We start from the raw sequence: 11,238 nt of genomic DNA, 5'->3' as shown, positions 1-11,238 counted from the left end.
CGTGGAGCTTCTCGCCCGACAAGGAGTATAGCCAAATTCTAAGCGGATTAGTGACATTATTCTTCCAACCCTACTGTAATCAAATCCGATAGCACCTGTTATAGGTCCAATGACCTCATCTAATAAAATACAAGATGCTCCACTGACATGCTATACCAATACAACCTAAGGCCACAAACAGTGCAATCTGCACACCCATAAGCATCAAATGTACCCAAAAGTGAAAAATGACTCAAAAGTGAGAATTGTTCTGCAAGTTCAAAAAATACCACCACAAGCACAATGCTATGAACCCATCACACATGGGAGAACCATAACACTTGAAATCATCACAATGAATTGTACCCTAACATAACTTTATCGCAGTGCGTTACCCAATCTAAACACCGGTCCACATGAAATACCTTGAGCCATAATGCTCAAAATCAACAACCATACACAAATCAATAAACAAGCACACAAAGTGCATGACTATAGCCATGGAGAAACGGATAGAACCATATACCACAAATAGGAAAGACCATAATCAAGGGGAAATCAACCATTTAACACCACAAGAACCATCTCGCTCGAATTTCGCCACACGGCCAAAACATAACACATCATGTGTGCAAATGCTCAATAACCTCACAATTCATTATAGCATTGGAGAGAAATACATGGAATCCAATAGACACGAATAAGATCAACTCTAACCGATGACACATACTTCACCACAGTTGTGCTGAGTAAACAAATCTGATCCGGTGTAGAATACACATCCTCATCAGGCCTACCAATGGGCCCCAAATCAGTTCCGGTCATCCACAAATAGATAAATAATCCTCCAAGAGTCCACAATAACCTGACCATAACACATACCATTAGCTGTCTAACTCTTGCCACATCTTCATAGTCCACAACCAAGGGATAGTTCACCACTGAGACTCCCCGTCTCCAAATCACACGAATACAAAATAATCACCATATCTGATCCCATTTACACAACTCAAATGGATAACTCATCTCTCATACTCAATCATCCCATGGGAAATACTTCCATAATTCTTATGTGCCACTTAGCAAAATCTGGAAATCAGCAGTCGATCAACCAGGCGAGTACCGCAATACCAATGAAATATTTGTAAGTCAAAACACAGTGCACCTTCTGAAATTCACACCCTTCTCCAGTAATACCAATTAGTACTAGCATTCATCTAAACATCTGAGACTGTCCATGCTATCTATAATTCATGACATTCCCTTCAAAACTAAACCGCAACCTTGTACATGTTAACCTCGATCCCACACATCGCACTGCATCTATCATGCCATCATATGAAAAGCACGATAATCTCATTAATAAGTTTGAACCACAAGCATGATACATACCCCATCGCTAGAAGCCTTCATCTTGATCATATCCAAGAGAAAATCACAACACATAATGTGTCCTCATACCGGTAGAAAACGCCCATCTCAAGCCGTGGTAGAAATTATCGAGAACTCTTCAAATTTCATCAGCACAAGACCAATCCATCAGACATGAATCCCCTACCTCAACCAAATCAGACTCGAGAATATTTCCACAAAATACCGGCATAGCCATACCACATTAGAAGACCCTAAAAACCGATCATATCCATTACCGTGCCGATCCAACCCACTACCAAGTTGTCATATTTCTCTGAGTTCCTTTAGAATTGCCTTCAAGCTAGCACTTCTCCCTACCAAAACACCACGATCCTTACCCAAACCTCATAACAAGAGATCCCAGCATGAAACCAAGTTGTCCTAAAGGCCATAAGCCACCTTATTCCCTTTTATGCAATCAAAATACCGCATCCGAGATAGTCACTCTAAAGTGACCTTATGTGAATATGAAGTCATTCCCTTAATCTCTCTAATACTGAAATATAGAATTCATAATGATAAAGAAATATTGCGAGTACCGACACCATCTAATGCAAACATAAAATCTTAGCCATATACAAATCTGGAAAATTCTCAAATGTCACATATGAATTTCGACCTATTTAGAACCTTCTCGAGAGTCATCCACCCTATTAAAATCTCAAATGCACCGCCCAAATGAGCTAGACGACATGTGCTCCATTAGCACACCAACGCCCAAAGAAGTAATCCACACCTCTAGTAAACCGAGTGAATCACTTTTCTTAGCACATTACATCCATCACCAGCAACAAACCTAAACCATTCCAATACTTACATATATCCATAAGGTGTATTACATCATGCATCCAGAAATTTCCTTACATGTGTCATCCTCAAAACCAACTTCTTCAAGTTATAACTGATCTTTAAACATGCCTTATATCAAAACTAGTACAACACATAACCATGCACTCTAATTGTTGATAGCAGACTCCCCCACTTGGCTCGAAGCCATATGACATGATATTTGATATCCACAATACCCTTATTACATAACGGCCATAATATTGTACTGTAATTCAACAAACTCCTTCATGAACCCACACAACACTAATGATAAAAATACCTGAAATAATCTGTTTAACTCATATTCATCCCCATGAAAGTCAAGATAACTTCCTCAAGCGATCCAAACTCAAATTGCAACACATATAACCACTATAAGAGAAACACTCTCCATATAAACATCATAGGGATCATACAACCTCAAAACATCCCATAGGAGATAACCCACCTACTTAGCCTCAAACTTGAACTTCCTTATACCCTACCATAGTCATAACAACTATCTCTTCACCAAATCTCCCCGAGTTTAAGCTCGTCAACAAAACATAAGAGCTACTTCACCCCACAGATGAATAGCATGAAAGATCCCTCAACATGCTCATAACTCAAGACTGTACAACATACCAAGTCAGAAATCAAGAACCCAATAGCCCTTTCCATTTCCTAAGAAAACTCTTCTCGCCACATCCAAACCATCAAAACACACCGCAGTTACGTCATACTCATCATATAGCCATCCAACTACTCACCTAGACATAAGTACCATTCCGAAGGACTTTATCGGACATATATATCCAATAATTACATTCGCACACAACTGGAACTACCGAGCCCAAATTACAGTCAAAACCCAGCCTTAGTCCTCTAGACTGGCCTATCACCCAAAACATAAAAAGCATGTCTTGCACCACACCATGGAATCACAAGTCGTTGGTGCACAATTGATACCGAGCGCTCACATAACATACGAGTGACTGGAAGGAATTCAATGAGACACACGTCATGCTGAATCAAGTCTAAGTTGCTCCTCCTCAAATGCCACAACCCTAACCTCGAGCTGAATAGGAACAACAGGTTGTGCTGGCATAACCTCGCAAACTTGATTAACATGGACCGGCTACTCTGGAGTACGGGATGCAAGAGTTTGAGCTTCTCCCTTAGCCTGAGATGTGGCTGGTGCAAATAGAATTAACCCCGCTTGAGCTACAGTACCATACATGCTTAAGAACCGTGCGAGGGTCTCCTGAAGTGCAAGGGGTGGCAACAGGCGTCTCAGGTGCCTGCCCCCCAACTAGAGCTACTGGTGGCTCCTCTGTCGCAACTCTAGTAGGTGATCTAGCTACACCACATGCCCCTCATCGGCCTCTAACCTGGCCTCGGCCTCTCGTAGCTCTACTAGAAGGCACGGGTGTCTGATCGCTGGATCTAGGGGTGCGTGTCCTCACCATCTGTAAGAAAATAGAAAGACAAAGATTTGGTATTTTGAAGGCAAGAAATTTGCACAACAAGGAATCAAAGAAGTGATGTTCCCTAATAATTCCATAGCCTCTCGGAGAAAAGTACTAATATCTCTGTATCGATCTACTAGACTCTACTAAACCTGTTTTTGACTTATAACACCAATGAACCTAGAGCTCTGATACCAACTTCTCATGACCCTAATTTTCCTTCCTTAGGATGTTGTGATGGCACCTAGTCTCTAAGACTAGGTAACCCTAACAAATGAGAGATATTGACATAAATAAAGGCTGAAACATGACATAATCTAACAATTCTCATAAATATCTTGATGCCTGAAACTCAACTTAAACAAAACCGGTGAGACTGAGTCATAAGCTTCTATAGAATGTTCGAAAGCACCAACTAGAACACGGTCTAATAAAGGAAACAACAACAATATAGGGATAACAAAAGGTGACTCCGAGGTCTGCAGACATTGAGCAGATATACCTTGAAGTCTCTGGTGAATAGCTACGATTGTTAATACCCAATTTTCCCTCATATTTAAAAAAAAAAATTAAAAAAAAAAAAAAAAAATATATATATATATATATATATATATATATATATATATATATATATATATATATATATATATACACTTTCAAAATAGTACATATGCATCATCATTTAGTTTATAAGAATATACAAGTATTTTCAAAATTTTTAAAGGCTTTAAATCGATTTATTTCCGCATTTTTAATCATCTAAACTTAGCATTTACACCAACATGATATTTTAAATATTTTTAGTGCATTTTTTAATTACATTTGCATTTCTAGGGCTAATTGCACAATTTTGCAATAATAGCCCATATTCATGTATAATTACATTATTTATGTGAAAATGACTCTTTATATTTTTATAATGTTAAGTAATTATTTTTAATCATTTTAGTGCAAAAATAATATTTTTTTACTTATTAATTACTTTTAAAAATTATTTATTTATTAAATATTAGGTATTTAAAAACTAGCCTAAAATCCTACCTATTTTTGGGCCAATTACTGGCCCAAAATCTAATACCCTTGCCCAAATCAATTAACCCAACTCCACAACCCAGTCGAGACACGTTTTAACCACCCGACCCAGTTACCCTCTAATCGTGGCCGTTGATCTCTAAGATCAACGGCTCACATTAAAACTTCCCTTTTAATTACCACCCTCATCCCTAACCCCATTCATTTCCCACCATCCGCTGCCCTCATATCCCACATCCCTTTTCCCTCCTAAGAACCCTAGTCGTTGCCCCCCCCCTCCCCCTCTCCCCACTAAAATCTCTCCTAATCCCATGCGATATGGGATTCTATGGCAACCCTTTGCCATATACGGCCTCTCTTTGGTACTAGTTCTTCTTCTATACTGCTTCCCTAAACATGGCAAGAAGATCTCATAAGGATCGAACCAAAATCGGTTCAAATCCTTGACTTTTTCGATATTCTGTCTACATTTATCATCTTGCTCTTTGTAAGTAAGAATATTTGTGTATCTCTTATGGATTCTTACTTACCCTAAAATTAGGGTTTTCAGATATCTTTTAATCGAACCAAAATAGGTTCGATTATCTGATTTTAAGTATTATTATGTCCATATTCATCCTATATTCTACTATGGCCTATTTTTATTATATATTTGTCGATATTTATCTTACCCTAAAATTAGGGATTTCAGATTTCCTTAAATCGGACAAAAATTGATTCGGTTCTCTGATTTTTAGTGCTATTTGCATCTATATTCTTCCTATGTTATTATTTTTGTATATATTCTGGTAATATTTTTTTTCCTAAAAACTAGGGTTTTCTTGACTTCTCCTCAATTGATTCTGAATCAGTTCCGCATGTTATTCTTTCCTTTTTATTTAAGATTGATTGATTGTTTTTCCTTGTTCGTGTGTTTAATTTTTCTACTATAAAAACCCATCCCCCTTCCCCTTTCTGGACAAAACTTTAATCGCTATTCTCTCACTAAAAACTGAGGGTTTCTACTCTATACTTGTTTACTATTCTATTTTGTTTGGCTCTTGGCCGGCTGAAAGCCAAGGCCACCGGACTTCTACTTTTTCTGACCTCTCTTGGGTGTGAGCACTGCCTGGGTTCTTGAAACCCTTGGAACTTGACACATTCAGGACTCTGGGTCATTACTGCAATCCTTTTCTTGTTTATTGAACAATCACTGGTTAGTTTCTAAATTCAAGTAATGTTTACTCTATTATGTTAAGCATGTTCTCTAAAACTGCATGATTTAATGTATTTCTTTGACTCTTTTCTGCCTAATTCTGCCTATAATTGTTAGCCTAATAATGTCTCTGCACCTAGCTTAGTTAGTTTGGAAAGAATGAAGGATGCTTAGTTTAGTATTATTGATAATTCAAATGTTCTGTTTTGACTATATGGTCTAATTCATGTTTCTCTGCCTAATTTGAACTTCTAATGGCCAATTGATGTTATTAACATGCCCCCATTTTGTTTAAGACCTTACTCCGAATGTTGTATGCTCCTATGACTATTGTTGCCACTATATGTTTTCTTGCCATGACCAATATGTACCCCTTATGAATTGTGATCTTTTAAAACTAATATCCTTTGATTAATACCCTCTATAATACCTGATCATGTTTGTGTTATACTGTCTAAACCTGAGTTAGTATAATCTGATCCATTAAGTCATAAACTGGTTGCATTACTTGATTTTACTAGCCTAATGCCCTTGCCTGTTACCTTTGCTATTCTGTAATAATGTAATTCTGTAATTTATTTCACTCATTAGGCTTGTAATAATGTCATAATAACAATTGGGGTGTTAGTAAAATTGGAAAAATGGGTTGTTTCTAATATTTCCATGAACGGGTAGAAATCCTGCCTATAGGTATTTAATTTGCTCTAACATGTTCTGCTACAATGTGTGTTAGATAACCTGCCCATAGGACTTGAGTGTTTAATTCATTTAACATATTCTGCTTCTACATATTTGTTAGATATCATGTCTATAGGAAATAAAGTTACCAATGTTTCCATTTTCATTACGGCATATTCATTAGACTCTATGACCCTAGGGTTATGTTAGCTTATGTTCTGCAAATCTGCATTTTAGAAATTATGCCTATAGGGTTTTAATTGGTTAATGTGTTGTTGTTATAATTGCTCACTTAGAAGACATGCCTATAGGAGCTAAAGCCAGTTTCAATCGCTAATTATAGAAACCCTTCCTATAGGGTAATCCCACTCGCTTTTAAGTGTTAATATTGAACTTTCAGCACTGTTACTATTAGAAAGCATGCTTATAGGATCAAACTGAGTAGTTCTAAATATCTTCCATGGTTATCACTGCTAACTACTGCGTAAGTCACCTAGATTGCATGTCTATAGGTTTAATCGCTTATAATCTGTAATCAACGGGCAGTTGTGTAGTCGCTTAGAAGCTGTATCTAAAACGGCACCTTGCATCTGAAATTGCATCTACGTTTGAATCCCAAGGTCACATAGAAACAATGTCTATAGGGCCTAGTGGCTTTAATTTGTCTCAATCCTGAAATTGTCTAATGCTTAATGTGAAAATTTGTTCGTGTGCATTTGTTGTCTAAGTGTGGAGGCTAACTTGAGCCCTTAGTTGCTTTTACATGAAGTCCAACTTGTTTTGTATGTCGCCTAGTTTTATCATTTATGAGCAGCCTAAGGTAAGTCTAGAAACCATCCAAAATAGAGGTCTAAATGCCTCCTGGGCCATAGGCATGGGACGGGTAGTGCACACATAAGGCACGGTTTAGAATCAACTAGTTCGCTTTAGGTAAAAACTTAAAGATAGTAATCGGGTAGCAAGAGATGATAGTCTGTACCCGCTGAATAATACGAGTAACACCCCACCTTCGAGGGAGTTACACAGTATTATTTATGTTGTACGGGGTGATCCTTTAGGCTAAAAAACTTAGCCCCCCCCCATCTTGTCTCTTAACCAATTATCTGTGTTTACTCAAGGACTTTATAATAATGAATTTTTTTTTAAACTTCTTGTTTTTATCTCTGACTATTTGACTAATTCATATAATTCATGTTCGGTCGGGACCCACAATTGTGGACCTCGAAGAGTGCCTAACACCTTCTCTTCAAGGTAATTTGAGCCCTTATCCGATATTTTGTACGCAAACTGGTTAAACCCGAGTTATTTGTAAATAGGTGACCTAACACACATTATACCCGTTTGGTGGAGACTCTCTCTTTTAACACCTTCCTCTAAAATAGTTATCACGTGTCGAAGCCCGATTTTGCGAGAAAGAGGGGCGCGACAGCATCGCGACTCTGCTGGGGACATTTTTAGGCTCTTACCATAGCGAACTTAGTCTATATGAATTAGTCTTCTTTGATGAATGTGTTTCCTTGTTCTTTATCGTTACATGAACATCCCGCTTCCATAACACTTTCCCTTTTTTATGGCTACATGCACACACTTTCCCCTATTTCCCTCTATTTTGAAATTGTATTAATATGCAAATCTTTGCTTAATTTGGTTACAATGTGCGTTTTCCTTTATTTTCTAGTCCTGTTCACTTGCTACGAATCATTTTTAAATTTGCTACATCATGTTTCTCCCTACCCCTACTCCCTTGCTTTATTTTAGTTCTTTCACAATGCGCGAACTAACTTCTTCCTTGTTTCCCTTTCTTTTTATGTCTTTACGCTCCATTTACTACTGCATTTATTGTCTTCATCTTGCAAAATAGTTGACAACGTGTTGTTTTATTTTTACATAAGGCATGCTCCACATCATATTTCACTCATGCATATTTAATACCATAGAGACGCTTGATGAGTGTCCGCGCTCTTCCTAAATCACCCTTTTAAATTTGGAAAGGCTTATTTGCGGTAAACCTAGTCGATTAGTGGTGCAATCGACGGTTCCGTGAATTCCCCTCTCAAGTTGTCCACTTGAGGGTACCTGTCTAGACTCTTCTAGAAACCCCCACTCTAATATTAGTTGTGCATGCATCGCGTCTAAACTTAGTATGGGTTAGAATGTTGTCTGCGTAATAACTCTCTAAGGAAAGCCTTATCCAAAGCCCGCCGGGATTTCCTTTAACCCAATAGGTACAATCATGATATGTGCATTATTTTGAGAAAACGTGCCAATTTGCTAATCATTAATGTGTAAATAGTCGAATCCGGAGGGGGAAAGGGCTAACTTTATTTATTTTGCATAAATGAGGCACGAAGTCCCCAAGTTCGGCATGGTTCGAAGTATCCCACCTTTGTTGCTAGATAGGTGGAAAAATCTCTCGCCAAGTGACAAAAACCATGTGAAAAGAGTTATCGGAAATTTACCTTCTTTGTTAGATATTCAGCCGAACAATGTTCTGGGAGGAGAAGAGGCCCGTCTTCCGTTTTGGTGATATATAAATGACTCACCTTCTAGAGGAAATAGGAGGCTTCGCTGGGCTCCCATAGGATAGCCCTTGCTTGTTGGTACCGAAAAACTGTACTTCTCGAGGTTTTCTAAAAATGATAGATTTCAAGAAAAATGATGAGTTAGTCTGTCTGAAGAAATCTTACATACCATTCGACTTCCTTTACGAGCGTTATGCTCACAGCAACTCATATCATCTTTACCATGACGAATTTGCCATCACTTCTTTGGGTTGGATTCCCCGCCAGTTGTTTGTATTCATTGTTTGTTTTCTGCGGATGCTGATATTCCCGATATAAGGAGAAAGGATCCACACTCACCTAGCTATGGTCACTAAGACCCTAATGGAAGGTATTGAGTGGCAAACTTACACTATTGTCCCAATAATCGTGGTTGAGTTGTACCGAGCCTTAGACCGTTGCAAAAAGGGATATAGGCATTTTGAGGGTTGCAATTTGTTGCTTCAAATATGGTTGTTGGAACACCTTCAGAGAGGACAATACCGTCAAGAATTTCCGCGACGGCCATGGAATGACCACAAAGCTTATCACCATCAGAAGAGAATGACTTTTATCCCAGACAGGTTTGCACAACTGGGAAAAGCTGTGAGCTGGGTACATTCCTTTAGCAACTTGACTGATGAGAAGGTACATTGGATATTCGAGTGGTTCTCTAGAAGTGAAGTCATCATCATGTCGAGATATGTTCCTCATCCAGTGCTAATCGGATTAAGGGGAATCTATCCTTATGCTCCTATCAGAGTCATAAGGCAAGCTGGAGAAAACAGGTTATACCACGAGTTTCCAAAATTGTTCATTACAAAGCAGACTTCCAATGGAATGCCATTCTATTCAAGTTCGAGGTACAACACATGTGGCATCAAAAGATTATTGTGGAGAAAGATACCAGCGAGCCAGATAGGTATCATGCCAGCCATGTGTACTTCTACCCATCATGGTTGGTCGATGACATAGCAGGAGAGGTCAAGCCAGGGGTTGATTTGAGAAATAGGGTCATAGACAACGCTGTTTAAGCACAAGTCAAATACAGGAGGTTGCGCAAAAAGATCTTTGAATCTGAGGTCAGGCATTTGGAACAACATAAAGTGGACATGGAAGAAATCAATGAATGAAGGGGAATTGCTACAAAATCAACAGAAAGGTTGGAATATTTGGAGGAGGGTTTGATGGAACTTGAGGGAAAGATGAGGAAAAGGGTCTCGGATTGTCAGAACGCAGAGGGAAATGAAGGAAGAGATCTAGTAAGGGCGTATCTATTGTTGGACATGTGCGACCTAGGGAATCTGATTGATGGGGCTAAGAAGGCCAAGCTTGGAGAAGGTCCCTCTAGGACCGATTAGATTAGGAATGATATTTTCTAGATTCGTTTTAGAATTTGATTGTAATAAGGCAAATGCCACTAGTGACTTTTTATAATTATTGTCGTTTTAGTAGATATTTGGTCTATTTATCATATTAATGAAATGATGCAGTTATCGGCATTGAGTTTTCTCCAAAGCTATATGTCGCTAGGCCTACCTCGGGCACGATGAGGTCCCCAAATTAGGATGCAAATTTATAATTCCGCAATACGTGTTTAAATATCGTAAATATCCTTTTAATACTCCTTACTGACTCATTTACCTTTTATTTTTCTTCTTTTCTTTTTTTATTACCATCCCCTAAGGTTGGTTCGTACATACTGGCATCATCAGCATATCATACCAGATCTATAGGTCCTCTACCTCCTCCTCCTCCAAATGATCCCAAGAATAAAGTAAAAGCTAAGATGGACAATATGAGTGGTATCAGGAAAGACAACGACGTGCACGCCGAGAATGTCGAAACTTCAGATCGTCGAAGTACTCCGGAGCAGAATGACTTGGTTTACGGTTAGAGCAAAAGATACTGAAGTTACAAGGGGAACTTTAGCTGGTCCATAACTTGGTAAACCTTTCCCTTACCCTGAATGTTCTCGACATCAACCAACAAAACACCCCAAACCCAACACCTCCTCAAAACACACAAAACCAGCACCCGCAAAATCCTCCCGCACCTCATCAATACGCCATGCCTCCCCAAAATCCTAATCCCCCACCAGAACCAACTCATTCATAGCATCATC

The sequence above is a fragment of the Nicotiana tabacum genome, chromosome 12 (assembly GCF_000715075.1).
Source record: "Nicotiana tabacum cultivar K326 chromosome 12, ASM71507v2, whole genome shotgun sequence".
Taxonomy (NCBI): Eukaryota; Viridiplantae; Streptophyta; class Magnoliopsida; order Solanales; family Solanaceae; genus Nicotiana; species Nicotiana tabacum.
The sequence above is the reverse complement of the archived record's forward strand: the minus strand, read 5'-3'. Positions refer to the sequence as shown.